Raw genomic sequence first — 16,437 nt, forward strand, 5'->3', positions numbered from 1 at the left:
TATTACATATTCTTGGATGGCGTAGATACAATACCATGCTGGATAGCTGGATGCATCTACTAATGTGTGACTTAGACTTCTCTTAGGGCCCAGGCACTCCACTAAGAAGTATTTATCCAAAAGCAAATGGCACTAGAATCTATTATTCACAAAAATCATTCTTTTTTGAGATAATCTATTTTTAATACACATGATAGTCAAAGGTTTAATGTTTCTATTAAAGAGTTCAACAAAAGGAATTCTTAATCAGTTCTTTCATTGTAATGATAATGTCAAAAAGAAAAAAAAAAAAGAAACCATCAGAAGAATGGCCAAACCTATTATGGTATTGTTTTCAACATTATATTTCATGTGGAATGATGACATCACCTAAAATAAAAGAGTTGGGGAAAAATTATCTTGCAATTTGTTAGCCTTATATTTTTCTATGGAGAACACAGGTCCTAGAGCAGAAGCACCTGGATCATTCAGGAGAAAAATGGAGTGGAAGAACTATGGACTAGAGCCTTTATTGTGGCTTTTAAGGAGAAGATAGGACAGGCAGGAAAGGCAGGTTTAAGATTGGCTAGTTTCTGATAAGAACAGATACTACACTTGATCTTAGCCAAAAGCCCAGAATATTATATCCTGCAAAGCTCTCATTTGTGAATGAAGGTGAAATTAAGACTTTTCATAGCAAACAGAAACTGAAAGAATTTGTTGCCACTCATCCTGCCCTGCAAAAGATGCTTAAAGATGTGTTACACACAGAAACATGGTCACCAATATGAAAGAAGGTAAAGGAAGGAAACCTCACAGCAAAAGATCACAGGAAGCTCAACTTCTCTTTGACATAGAATTAAACTCTGATGCTCTGTTAAAGGAATGCGTTACAGTAATCTATGATGTTCTCTTGATGTCTGTTAAATTCTAATTGTTCAAAAACAGCTGAATTTTTATTAAGAGCTATGGGTTATTGAAATATGTGCTTATTTTCAAAGATTTGAATAATCACCTGTAACAATGATCAAATTTGGTCTATATTATGTCATGATTTTAAGGAATCTTATTTCAACCAGATATTTTGGATTTTGAGCCTTCTTGGCATTCTTGACAGGCATTCAAAAAATCAAAGTTTCAAACAATATGGTCTCTAAAATTTCCAGTAAATCCTGGACTTTGGATTTTCCAGTTTGGGCCCAACTGAAAAAATCAAAGGACCTATGTCTCTCATCTTATAGAGACACCAACTAATCAGGCTATTTGGATTATATTAGAAGGACTGTCAAGATGTGACGTGGTACCAAGTTTTAAGTTTCTATAATGGAAAATGCTATTAATACTAATGTTTAAGAATTAAAAAGTCTAATGATCTTGTGTTACTAGACATGATAGTTATCTTAATGAGAAAGCCTCAGAGGCCTAAAGGGTGAAATACTTGTAAAATCCTACAGGTGCTTTCAAAAATACTGTGAAGTAAGCAAGTGCCTCTTGTTGGCTGATGAGTTTATAATTTTAAACATGGCGACTTAAAGTCTTTTGTCATCCACAGTTATATATGATGTGCTGCTCATAAAACTAAAGCGTTGTTGGTTCTGTGTTTAGCTGTCCTCCTATAGGTTCCTATGGACTTTTTCCAGCCACTTCTACTGTATTCAGTACTTTGGGATGGCTCTGTAAACAGATGAAGCCAATAATGTATTAACAGTACCAACTGAGAGAAAGTATGGTTAACTGAGGTTACTAAAAAGAAAAAGCAATTCAAATCAATTGGCAATCTACAAAGAGTTAAAGATTTTAAAAGCTATTATTAAAATTGCTATATTGGTCTACTATGCTATGTTATATGTGTGTACATATTGTATGTCCACATGGGGAAATTTTATTCAGAGTTTTATTTTAAATGGCTTATAGATAACATTGTCCATAAATTTAAGCTGCTAAAATCAATCAAAGATACATTTTAATTTGTGTGACCTGAATCTGTGTATCATATGTTTTAAACGTGTTGGTAGAAAGAAACTAAAAACATTTTATATGGTTGTGCTTAAGTTTACTGGTTAAACAAACTACACCATGTTAGATATTTAAGAGGTGTTTTCAAATACATGATTCTTAAAATTTACAGAAGGCATTGGACCTGCTGGTAAATGTTTTCTTAAGTTGTTATCTAATGGTTGAAACGGTTTGCTAAGTATTCATGTAATATTGCTATTGTCAGCAAGCGATCTAGGACTTGCTCCCTCATTTCTCTATTCTAAGCCCAACTTGTTCTTTCATTTCTCTATTCTCTTCAAGGTAGGAAACTAATTCTATTATGAAGGAATCTGTAGGACGCACAATTTAATCTTTAGACCTTATAAAAGAGATGGCTAACATTTTTCTGTAATAGCATAGCCAAAATAAGAACTTAAATAATAATCTCATAGCTAGATTCACTTCGCCATCAGCGAAGTATACAGTAAGTAGAAAAAACCTCCCTTTCAGACCAAAGGGAAAGAAAGTTTTAAAGTGAGAATATAATTTTCCTCATGGGCATTGTCTACCTTAGAAAAGCTACTACAGAACATGCCTGTGACTATAGACTTGTAGTTCAGGCCACCGAAGATTAGAGATGGGACTTGGGTACTCCCTTGACTTGCATCCTCTGGTCTGCTTTAACACAACCCAGGAGGAAAAGAAAGCTAGGCATCAGAAGCAATGGGTGGCAGGCCTATTAATGGCTGATCTGTACAGTGGTCTGCCCTCAAGGAGACCCAACAGGCCAGTCCACTGCAGTGGCTTTCAGTGTGGTAAGCCTGGGCTTCAGCAGAAGTCAGCTTGTGAAGAGCCCTGGCAGCTCTGCCAAGAGTTAGATCACTGGAAATGGACCTGCCCTGGAGTTGAAGGATGCCCAGGTCAGAGCCACAGATCTTATTGGCTCTAAGCTGAAAAGCCCTTCACTCAGCCCAACTTCCAAAGTGATCACTGCACCTGATGGTATGGTCAAGTAGGGTCAGCAACATTGCGGCAGAACTGTAAATTTCTTGTTAGAGATGCCCCCTGCCTTTACCTGGCCAGCTCTCCTCCCAGGCCAGCCAAGTAATGAAAGTCAACAGAGTGCCTTCCCCTAGGAGGTTCACACCTCCCTTAGGATATACCCCATGTGAAGAGATAGGTAGGTCTGGGCCTCTTAACTTACAAGGCCTAAAGCCCACCAGATCATTATCAAGCCCCTTCTGTCAGCTTCTATTTGCCTCTCAATCAGAAAACTTAATTGTAGCTTAGACAGCACCTTTCTTAGCTCCTCTAATAATGACTCTGTCCTTTGTTCTAGACCCTGTCTAACATACTTGGGCCTCATTCCTGTGTAATCATAACCTCTACTCTACCACCAATGGCTCTACTCCCAACCTGTGTGTACTGATGGTCCTCTTCCCCACTTAATGCTGTATAATTGTTCAAACCTGGTCAATGCCACTCTTAGGATCATTGGTTACTATCCTCACTCTGTCTTTTATGACCTTGTCTAAATATGATCAGAGTCGGCAAACTTGGAAGGCTTCCATAGCCTTAGCAACTCATGACGACAGCCTAGCGTGGTTACTGGCACCATAAACTAGAGTGTCAATTTGTTGGGTCCACAACAGGAGCCACTGTGCACTTGCTCCTCATGTGGGATCTCTGTCCTTAATGTGCTGTACATTGTGATTTAATGCTATAACTAGTACTCAAACAGTATGTTTCACTTTGTGTTTCTATGTGGGTTCAAATTGTTGAAATCTTTACTTAATATATACTAAACTGATCTTCTGTATATAAAGAGAATTGAAAATGAATCTTGATGTGAATGGAAGGGGAGAGGGAGCAGGAGAGGGGAGGGTTGCAGGTGGGAGGGAAGTTATGGGGGGGAAGCCATTGTAATCCATAAGCTGTACACTGGAAATTTATATTCATTAAATAAAAGTTAAAAAAAAAAGATTGGCTAGTTTGAATAATTTCAGTGGGCTCTTGGATTTCAGGGCTGTTCCTAGTTCTCTGTTATATGATCCTGTGGTGATTAAGGAAGATGCATTATGTGTTTAAGGAGGGGAGTTCTAGGAATGTAGACTTTATCAGGTGCTCAAAAAAGGGAAATACCAACCTCAAAATTGGATTAAGATAGTATTTGTAAAAATAACAATACATGCATATACAACAATGAAATTTTCTTAGTATCAAAATTAAATTAGGGATACATGAAAATTGATACTAATTCTCAAGATCATTAGGAGGAGCAAAATAAATCAAGTATACATATAACATAGTATATACTGGGGCCAGCATTATGGCATAGCAGGTGAAGCCACTGCCTGTGACACTGGCATCCCATTTTCGTGCCAGTTCAAGAACTGCCTGCTCCAATTGTGATCCAGCTCCCTGCAAATGGCCTGGAATAGGCAGTGGAAGATGACCTAAATACATGGGGCCCTCCCACTCGCATTGGAGACATGAGATAAGCTCCTGGCTCCTGGCTTTCGCCTGGCCCAGCACTGGCTGTTGTGGTCATTTGGAGAGTGAACTAGTGGATGGAAAATCTTTCTTTCTCTCTCTCTCTTTCTCTCTTTCATCTTATTTCTTCCCTCTCTCCCTCTGTAACTCTTTCAAATCAATTAATAATTCTTTAAAAATAGTACATATTGTGTGAGTCCCTTATATGATATTCTAGAGGAGGCTGAAAAGGACATGGATTTAGCCTTAGTGGTTAACATATCTGTATCCTACACCAGAGAACATGGATTTGATACCTGGCTCTGGCCCCTGACTCCAGCTTCCTGCAAATGTAAGCCCTGGAGGTGGGTAATGGCTCAAATGATGGGGTTCCTGCTACCTGAATTGAATTTCTGCCTCTTGGCTTTGGCTCAACCAGGAGACATTGTGCGGGGCATGAATGCGGCCATGGCGTGGCCAGGCCAGGCCCTGGGGCTCCGCATGCGCAGCTGCCCCGGGTGCCCCCGCCCGAGCTGCGAGGAGGAACGGAGCCGCGCGGAGCCGGGCCCTCAAACTAACCTGAGCCAGGGCTCATGGAGCCAGCCAGCAGGTGTCCCGGGGATGACAGCGCAGGGAGGGACCCAGCACACGCGCACGACAGCGACCCTGCAGGGTGCGCGGCAGTGGCGGCTCCGGCCCCGGACGGAGTGGCGCCAAGAAAGGGTCAACATGGAGCGCACCTAGCTCCAGGAGGTGCAGGACCGGCTGCAACGCCTGCAGGAGGACTTCATCTACAGCCTACAGGCACTGGAGGAGCGGGACTGTGGGCTGGAGCGTGTGCACAGCTGCCGCCATGATGCCGCTGTGCCCAAGGCTGGCCATGAACAAGCTGCTGTCGCGCGAGGAGGGGAAGTGGATCCTGGAGTGGCTCGTGCGGCCGCCACAGCCCCTCTCCCCCCAGCAAGAGGACTGTTGGGAACCAGACGGAGAGGGACCAGGCTGCCAACGATAATGCGAGCGGCCTCCTCTCCAGCGGGACCTGCGAGAGGGGCAAATAAGATGGTGCCCAGAGGAAGTAACATGGGCGGAATCCAAAGTTGTTTACCACTAAAACTAATTGGCTGCGCAACATCAGGGGAGGTAACAAAACTAGTAACAAGTGTATAGACATATGGCTAGTCCTATAGAAATCGCCCCCGTAAAGTGATCTTTTAAGTGATTGGTTGGTCCTTAGCCCTGCCCCAATGACTCTGCAGTTTTGTGCTATAAAAGGTTCTGTTACACACAAAGTAAATGAGTTCTTGCTTGCTTGACTTGACTTACCCCTGCATCTGACTGTCTCCTGGATCGGGAGGCTGGGGAACGGGCGAGCGGTGCACTGACCTTTCTTTGGACCCATTCCATCCTCGTTCGGGTGGACTAAGACCCTGCACCATTGCAAATATTTGGGGAATGAATCAGATGGGACTCAGCTCTCTTATGTCTCTCTGTTTCTCTCTGTCCATCTCTCTGTCTCTCTCTTTCTGCATGTCAAGTACATATGTTTGTTAAAAATAAGCAGAATCAGTTAATCAGATCTATAATAACTGAAATAAAAATAAGGATGATATCTGGGGTAGGGAGGTACTAATACTTTTTAGTCATACTCATCAGAAGAGAACAAGAAAACATAGGTTCACAAAACGTTTAAGTATAATATGCATGCATCCTTTCTTTAGCTCTTTCCCTTCATTTCTTGGATTCTTAATTTCTTCTATAATACACAAACACTGATATTATTATGATTGGCATAGTTTCCCAATTCACAGGTATTGTGATTCAACTGATAGTGTTTTCTTATTTTTTTCTTTTTTTTTAAACTTTTATTTAATGAATATAAATTTCCAAAGTACAGCTTATGGATTACAATGGCTTCCCCCCCATAACTTCCCTCCCATCAACAACCCTCCCCTTTCCCGCTCCCTCTCCCCTTCCATTCACATCAAGATTCATTTTCAATTCTCTTTATATACAGAAGATCAGTTTAGTATATATTAAGTAAAGATTTCAACAGTTTGCCTCCACATAGCAACACAAAGTGAAAAAATACTGTTGGAGTACTAGTTATAGCATTCAATAACAGTGTACAGCACATTAAAGACAGAGATCCTACATAATATTTTTTTAAATTAATTTTCTATGCAATTTTCAATTTAACACCAGTTTTTTTTTCATTTTCAATTATCTTTATATACAGATCGATTCAGTATATACTAAGTAAAGATTTCATCAGTTTGCACCTACACAGAAACACAAAGTGTAAAAATACTATTTTAGTACTAGTTATAGCATCACTTCACATTGGACAACACATTAAGGACAGATCCCACATGAGATATAAGGACACAGTGACTCCTGTTGTTGACTTAACAATCTGGGACATGTTCAATTGGACTTGCCTCAAATGGTGGAGTTAGAAATGTGCCAGGGGATTCCAATACAATCCCATCAAGGTGGCATGTACCAATGCCATCTCACTAGTCCAAGTGATCAATTTCAGTTCACAATTGATCACTCTGATAGGTCTAAGAGTCAAAGGGATCACACAAACAAGACAAGTGTCTGCTAATACTAACCGATAGAATCAAAAAGGGAGAGAAGGATCCAACATGGGAAGCGGGATACACAGCAGACTCATAGGATGGCAGATGTCCTAAACATCACTATGGCCTCAGAATCAGCCCATGAGAGTATTTTAGGCATGGAAAGCCAAGACACTCTGGGAAAAAAAAAAAAAAAAACTAAATGAAAGATCTCAGCGAGTGAGATCCCAGTGGCATAGCCTTGGCAACTCATGACTAGAGCCTAGGGAGATTACTGATGCCATAAACTGATAGTGTTTTCTAAATAGTACATATTTAGTAAATTCAATAAAATTCCTTGTCCTAGTGATCAGAGGTATACTTCATGTAGCAGCAAAAAGAAAACATAGTTCATCAATTAAAATTCAAAATAACAGATTTTTTCATCAATAACATATAATCATTATAGTCATCAACTAAGAAATTCTATAAGATAACATACTGGGATCAGTAAAAATACTCAGATCATTGTCTTCAATGTTGGGTTACCAAAGTATAATGGAAGAAAATAATTCAGAATTGCAAAAGTGGATGTTGAAATCGTGTCAGGCACTAGACATTAAGAATCAAACAAAGATCTTGTTCCAGGTGACCAGATCAAAGATTAAAATGATCACAGATGAAAGCAAGGATGATTGGAATAGGGCAGTATTTTTCTTATGGTATGGGCTTTTTCTGTAGGACTCAGCCCAAACTTTATACCTACTCAACACAGAAGAATCTATGCAGTGCCTTGATACTTAAGAGCTACTCAACAGACAATTACTGAAACAAAGCAATCAAACTTGAGGACAGAAGAAGCAAAGGGAATGGGAAAAAAAAGGAAGGAAAGAAAATAAATCAAACCTTCCCCTTTAAGCTGATTTAATTTGTTTGCATCATATTGAAAGAGGAAATTTTCATTAGCTAAGATACACACACATACAAGCACAATATGTGTATCTACAAGTCTTTAGACAGAGAGAAACTACTTTCACAAAAGTTTTTTAGTGATAAAAGCAAATGCTTTGGTATGAGCTATATTCACAAGCAGCTCTGCCAGTGGGATATACATAACTGGAAAAATACCTGATTGAAAACGAATAATTCTTCCTAATACTCACTCTGTCATCTTGCTTTCCTTCCATGCCCAGTAAAAGGATAATACTTCATTTTTTTGTAATAAGCATCATGCTATATTTTACTCCTTTCTACGCACAATGTGTAATAGTCTATATAAGCCATGAATAAATCAAATATGCAATCAGTATTTTGTAATATTCTATTGTTTTTTAAAGTTCAATTTAAAGTTAATGAAATAACTTGATAATAATACATAGAAGGACAACTCTCAGAGAAATTCTTTTCATTATAAGACAATGGATCAACTGGCGTTCCTATTATCATTTCCTTTAAAAAGCCAATGATATCAATTAGATAATTAGAAATGAAAAAAAAATCTGGTGTTAAATTTGAAATGGCATAGAAAATTAATTTTTAAAAAATATCATGTAGGATCTCTGTCTTTAATGTGCTGCACACAGTTATTTAATGCTATAACTAGTACTCCAACAGTCTTTTTTCACTTTGTGTTGCTATGTGGGGGCAAACTGTTGAAATCTTTACTTAATATATACTAAACTGATCTTCTGTATATAAAGAGAATTGAAAATGAATCTTGATGTGAATGGAAGGGAAGAGGAAGCAGGAAAGGGGAGGGTTGTTGGTGGGAGGGAAATTATGGGAGGGTGGAAGCCAATGTAATTCATAAGCTGTACTTTGGAAATTTATATTCATTAAATAAAAGTTTTTAATAAAAAAACAAACAAAAAAAACAAAGCCAACCTTGTAAAAAAAAATCCAATGATATATATTATGATTTTGTTGCGGTGTGGCTATCTACTCAGCAAATACTTACGTTCTTCTTTCTAAATCTTTCCAGGGAAGTGAAGCCCAGCCAGGGACTATGCTTTTCTAGTCACCTTGCATAAGGGTGTGGTCATTTGATGAGTTCTGGAATTTAGAATGTGAGGGTACCAAAGAGACAACACACTTCCCTGATTTGATTGTGTGTGTGTATGTGTGTGTGTGTGTGAGAGAGAGAGAGAACCTAATAGGAAAAATGAGCTAGATGAGAAGATATAAAATATTCATACATTTACATTTTCTATTATATTGCCTCATATCTGAAATCAGAATGTGTCTTAAACAAAATTCTGTTTGAAATATTTATTAATCATGCAGCAAATTTAATTTGGTTGTCATATTTCACACACATAGGAGTTGCTCATAGCTGTCTGCAGTGTTACAAATTAATCATGCTATATACATAACTGGTGTTGCATGCATAGTGTATAACTTTAATTTCAATATCACTAAGATGGAAAAAGAATGTTTATCTCTGAAAAATCTACTTATAACCAATTCTGAGAGTCTATGCGTGTCTAAGCAATAACATAGCATTGTGTTATAAAGCAACAGTGGTGCTTTTTTTCAGTGTTTTATAAAATAGTGTACCTTACAATCATTGACTTCTTAGGATCAATGTATCATGTCATGCTGTGACAAAAATAAACCAATAAACATGTTTAAAAGGTGGCTGTTTCTTTGACTGAAGGTCAGGGAAAATTTCTTTGAGGAGATAATATTTTTTCCAAGGATGCAAATTTTAAAAAGTTGGTTATATAAAACTAACTGGGAGAGCATTTGCAAATATGTGTATGTGTATAGGGTTTACATTTGAATAAATATTGTCATAGTTGAAGACTAAAGAACAGATTTGTTTAAAGATGTATTTAGTTTACTTGAAAGACAGACTTACAGAGAAAAGGAAAAAATAGAGAAAAGAAAAGTGTTCCATTTGCTGGTTCAATCCCCAAATGGCCACAATGAGCTGGACTGTGCCAGGCTAAAGTCAGGGGTACATTATTCCATTTTTGTTCCCCACATGGATGACAGAGCCCCAAGCACTTAGACTGTCATTTGGTGCTTTCTCAGGCACATTAGCGGGGAGCTAAATTGGAAGTAGAACAGCAGGGACTCAAACAGGTACTTGGGCACTGTAGGTGCTGGATTAAACAATGCACCACAGGGGGCCAGCACATTGGCACAGCTGGTTAAAGCCCTGGCCTGAAGTACCGGCATCCCATATGGGTGCCAGTTCTAGTCCTGGCTGCTCCTCTTCTGATCCAGCTCTCTGCTATGGCCTGGGAAAGCAATAGAAGATGGCCTAACTCCTTGGGCCCCTGCACCCACATGGGAGACCTAGAGGAAGCTCCTGGTTCCTGGCTTCAGATTGGCTCAGCACCAGTCATTGTGGCTATCTGGGCAGTGAACCAGTAGATGGAAGACCTATTCTGTCTCTCACTCTTTCTGTAACTCTGCTTCTCAACGAAACAAATAAAATCTAAAAAAGAAAAGAAAAAAACTGTATATGCATCCACTGCCAGGGCTCTTGGGCTATTTAAAACACACATTCATGGATCTCAAGGTAGACATAGACTTCAATATAATTTTAATGGGGGATTTCAGTATCTCACTTTCATCAGTGGACAGATAGACTAGACGAACATCAGCAAACATCAACAAAGAAACAGTAGAGCTAATCAACGCTATGGACCTAACTGATACTTACAGAGTATTTCATCTCACAGTTGTGTTATACACATTCTTCTCATCAGTGCATGGAACTTTCTCTAGCATAGACCATATGCTAGGCCATAAAGCAAGTCTCAGCAAACTCAAAAATGTCAAAATCATACCACATATCTTTTCTGATCATAATGGAATGGATCTGGAAATTAAGAACCCAAGAATCTCTAGAAACATGCAAACACATGGAGAATGAAAAATATACTCCTGAATAAACAGTGGGTCATAGAAGAAATCAAGGAAAATTAAAAAAAAAATGGAAACAAATGAAGATAACTCTGCAATAATCAAAGCTTATGGAGTACAGAAAAAGCAGTGTTAAGAGGGAAGTTTATAGCAATTAATGCCTACATCAAGAAATTGGAAAGGCATTGAATAAATGAGCCATCAGTGCATCTCAAGGACCTAGAAAAACAACAACACACCAAACACAAACTAAGAAAGAGGAAAGGAATAATTAAAATTAGAGAAGAAATCAACAAAATTGAAGCAAAAAATTACAAAAGATCAGTGAAATGAAGAGCTGGGTTTTTGAAAAAAATAAACAAAAAACAAAATTGATACACCACTGTTCCAACTAACCAAAAATAAATAAATAAATAAATAAATAAAAAAGAGGAGAAGACCTAAATCAATAAAATCAGAGAAGAAAAAGGAAATATAGCAACAGATACCATATAAATAAAAAGAATCATCAGGAATTACTACAAATATCTGTATGCCAACAAATTGGGCAACCTACAACAAATGGATAGCTTCCTGGACACATACAATCTACCAAAAGTGAGTCATGAAGACTTAACAAACTTACATAGATCAATAGCCAAGAAAGTCTTTGTGTCAGTAGTAAAGACCCTCCCAATAAAGAGAAGCCCAGGGCAGGATGGCTTCACTGCTGAATTCTACCAAACCTTTAAAGAACTAATTCCAATTCTGCTCAAACTATTCTAAACAACGAAAGGAATGGAATTTTCCCATACTCCTTCTATGAGGCCTGCATAACCTTCCTTCCATAGCCAAAAAAAAAAGAAACAAGAAAGAGAACTATAGACCGATATCACTGATGAACATAATGAATAGATTTAAATATATAATATGATTGTAGCATTTTATGAATGAAGAGTGAATGAGTGAGTTGAGGTCTGAGAAGTAGGCAGAGGCCAAATGTAGTAGAGACTTTAAGACTGAATTAAGAAGTTTGGGTTTTCTACTTTAAGATATGAAAATATCCTTATAATTATGTTCTGGTTAAGAGGGAGAATTCTATGTATGTAATGCATATATTTCCTTAGGGAAAGGGAGAGGGAGAGGGAGAGTCAGAGGGACAAAGAGAGGGAGAGAGAGAGAATTGATTGATTGATTGAGGGAGGGAGGGAGGGAGGTACTGAGAGAGGAAATCCCCCACCTACTGGCTCCCTGTCCAAAAGCCCATACCTGGGACTCGGTGAGACAGAAGTCAGGATCCTTGGATGGATTCAATTCTCCTGTGCAGGAGTAGCAGGAAGATGACATTGTGAGCAGTACTAACTCCAACTCAATCCTTGACATACAGACATCAAATGCATACATCTGAAGTATGTATTTTACTTAAAAAATGGCCAAATGCCCACCTCAATTCTTACCAATTTTTTTTTTAAATATGAATATCATGGAACTATGGATGCCATTTCCAGTATTTAATTTCACTGGGAAGTGCTTTTTTTTTTTAACAAAAATTTTGCATTAAAGAAGTAAATGAATATCATAAGATAATCTCAGAAATAATCTTTTCTGAGCAAAATTAGTAATTATATTTTGCTTTCATTCATACCCAGTGATAGTTTATCTTGTTTAATGAGTGCAAAAAATTCACATAAGTATTTAAAGAAAAACATGATTTGGTTTTTTTAAAGGATAAATTACAAACAATTATCATGAAAAATGTGAAATCTGTTAACAGATGTTTTAAACATTTTTCTCTTGATTATAATGTGCCTAGTGGTTTTACTTCATCTACTTTTAGGACTCAGCAATATTTCATCTACATAATTTGTTGTATATTAATCTGTAGATAAAAATAAAATTAATGCTATCTCCCGCTTAAAAATGAAATTGCAGGAAAAGTTCTTGTTTCCTTTGTATTGAGCTACACAGAATGCTTCAGAGAGTGGCCATGAGTTTATGATCTCGGGGAGAAATAGCTTGATCTGAATCAAAACTAAGAAAAACGTGGCCCAGGTGTATATCCTCTGTAATATGAAACAGAGGTTGTGTCCTTATATATGTATGTTTTCCTAAATCTCCAGGCATGGCAAGAGGAAAATTATGCAAGGACTTAAAAGGAACAAACACTAAGACCTCATCAGATTAAATTGAAAAAAAAAAAAACACTAAACATCTGATAAAATGAAACATAAAATAAGTATAATACAGTGCTGTGACTCAAAATTATCAAATCTATTTGCAAAGTAATTTTGACATTTCTAATATATTCAAATAAATGCATGCATTCCCTATAGCCTAATACATATTCAAAATTATAAAATCTTAGATAATCTCTTTAATTTGGGTATAAGGAGAAATATTTAAGACATTTTTTTTCAGTAATTACCTACAATATCCAGAGCAGGAGAATGAGTAAGAAAGTTGTAACATTACTATAAAAGTTGTAATATTGTCATTGTATTTCAATTGAAAAGAATTAGTGAAGTATTATATTTTCTCTTCTTTGTATTAATATCACAATAACATGAGAACTATGTTGTAGTAGCAATCATGAACTTGTTGGTACCTTAAGAATCTAATGCATAAATGAATTCCTAAAACAAAAAAGGAATTGGTGAGATATACATGAATAAACAGATATAAATATAAAAATATAGAGTGATGAAACAAATTATAGATCAAATATAGTACCCACATAAACAAAATATATCTGAAATAATTAGCAGATGGATGGATAGCTAGATATTTAGGAATGTGTAAGGATCTTTTGTTAGCACACGATAGTATAAATGTTTCCATTTTACTTCCTAATCTGATTTATGTGTACTGAATTGTTCATTACATTAGTCATTTTATATTTGTGTCTTAAATATTGATAACAATGTTAAGGAAATTATTGCAGTAATGTATCACAAACTATTCATAATGAATAGTCAATGGTTTTTTAAAATGCTTATTAATATTCTGCCATGTAGTTGCTATGTGATATGCTAAAAATACTATGAATATATACTTAACAAAAATTTATATATAATATATATATATACTAGTAGCTAATATTTAGCTGAATATTATAAGTCCATTTTATGGGTCAAAATTTTATATAGCTACAACTCAGATATCCAGAATGACCATGCACCTGACTCTCTTTCTGTACAAACTTCAGCTTTGACTTTAAATTTTAGTACAGCATAATATAACAAAGCGAGCAATCCATTGGGGCAGTAACATGTGCCCTGCAGCAAAAGGCCTGGTCTCTCAGTTTATGTGTGTGTGTCATGTATGTGAACATGTACACATGTGTGTACCAGTGATATGGCATCAGCCATCCCATGATGTAAAGAACTGTGTTTCTTCCACTGCAGTTACAGTTCTGCCTTCTATGTCAGTGGGGTTATGTTCTCTGCTGGTGTCATGGGTGAAAGATGAATATGTGACTAATGAGATTCGTGATCTGGTTTTGGTTTGCTAAACTGATTATCAATCCCAGGTTAACGCCGCCTTATGAATCCTGTCACGGAGAAGGGCTATGACTCACAGAACATCTGCCTCTCACCACTCTGTGTGTGTACACCCTTGCCCTGTAATGGTTAACTCCAGTGCTGTAAACTTCCCAGACACTGACTGGGGGCCCCGAATAACATAGCAAGGTAGAACTTTCTGGCTTCTGCTCTGAAAATACTATTCCCCCTCCTGGGAAACTGAGAAACATCTGACTTCACCCTTTGATCCATCTTTCTGCTTCTTCTCACAGACCCGTGAAAGGAATGGATTTTGATAATGAGGACAATGATTTATTGTTTTCTTCTGAAAAAGAGTAAAGGTACCCTGACATCCAGAAACTATTCTGGCTCCATGTTATTAGGAGTTAGTCTGGTACTCAAAGCTAAGTCTTAGTATATTCCTATTGAACAAAAGTCACCTCACAGGAAGACAACATAACAAAGTCATTCACTAGTCAGGATAAAGAGAAAAAAAAAAAAAACAAAATGGATCACTTCATAATTTATCTAACCACAGACTAAAACCATGTCATAGTACAAAATAAAAATCCAAATATGTCCTATCCTGGCTAACATGAATGTGAGCTACTTCTTTTCTAATTAACCTTATTTTTCCCTCCTAGCTAAGATCCACTAAGATACTCAATCATAAAATTATCCCTGCTTCTTGACAGCATCCAATTCATGGTGAAGCCCTGCTCCCTTACAACTTTCACATTAACCCAATAAAAGCCCAAATCCTATAATGAGTACCTTGTGCCATTTTCTCATCAAAATAACCCCCAGGTATCCACAGTTTGCCTTCTCCCTCACTGCAATGAGCAATAAATCCAATATGTTTCAGTATATGAGCATATCCAGTAGGACTGAGCAAAAGGCGTGTGCACCTGCCACATGTCTATTAAAGTCTACTTTTCATCATTTTAAAATATCACTTGTAAAAATATAAATAAACATGTCAACAATTATATGCAAGAGATATATTAGATGATAAGGCTGGTTAAAATGGAAACATTGGAGGAACTGATTCTTTTTTTTATTATCATTTATTTATTAAGCCACCAATTAACTAATTTAATATATACTTGATAAACACGTGCTAAAATGCCAGACAGTATGCTAGGTATACTCATTTCGAAAAAGCGAAAGGAATTGTTAGGCAACTGATTCTATACATGTTCAAAACAAAACTAAATACCTTTTGGTGATATCTTTTCTACTGAATACAAATCTTTTTTTTTTTTTTTTATTTTGACAGGTAGAGTTACAGACAGTGAGAGAGAAATAGAGACAGAGAAAAAGGTCTTCCTTCCGTTGATTCACTCCCCAAATGGTCACCACGGCCGGCACTGCACCGGCCTGAAGCCAAGAGCCAGGTGCCTCCTCCTGGTCTCCTATGTGGGTACAGGGGCCCAAGCACATGGGCCATCCTCCACTGCCTTCCTGGGCCACAGCAGAGAGCTGAACTGGAATAGGAGCAACCAGGAAAGAACCTGGTGCCCATATGGGATGCCGGCGCCACAGGCAGAGGATTAGCCAAGTGAGCCATATCGCCGGTCCTACAAATCCCCTTTTTAAATTTTATCATTTTACCCCAAATCTTTCTGTACTACTTTGACATATTTAAGTAAGAGTTCACTGTAAATAAATAGATTAAATAATTTTAACACTTATCTGTAGTCACTTTATATGTAAATATTTCATATAAACAAACACCATTATTTTTGAGAGCTGAGATAGATACATTAATATCTCATAATGTGGAATTCATAACAGACATCACAAAAGCTATGTTGCTATGTGAATTTACATTTTACACAAATATAAAATCACAACATCATTTATCCATAACAGTTTCTGGAATATGAAAGAATTATCAGGCGAGCAATATTTCAAGACAACATTAAAATGATATGCTGCATATTGTGTTCCATGTTTTATTGTGTTTTTCAATAGACAACCTGTCCTAAAACAGGGCTCACATAGTTACCCAAGGTAAAAGAATCGGAAAGTATTAAAAGTTTGAAATATTGCCTGTTAAGACATATGGT

This window comes from Lepus europaeus, chromosome 4 (genome assembly GCF_033115175.1).
Source record: "Lepus europaeus isolate LE1 chromosome 4, mLepTim1.pri, whole genome shotgun sequence".
Taxonomy (NCBI): Eukaryota; Metazoa; Chordata; class Mammalia; order Lagomorpha; family Leporidae; genus Lepus; species Lepus europaeus.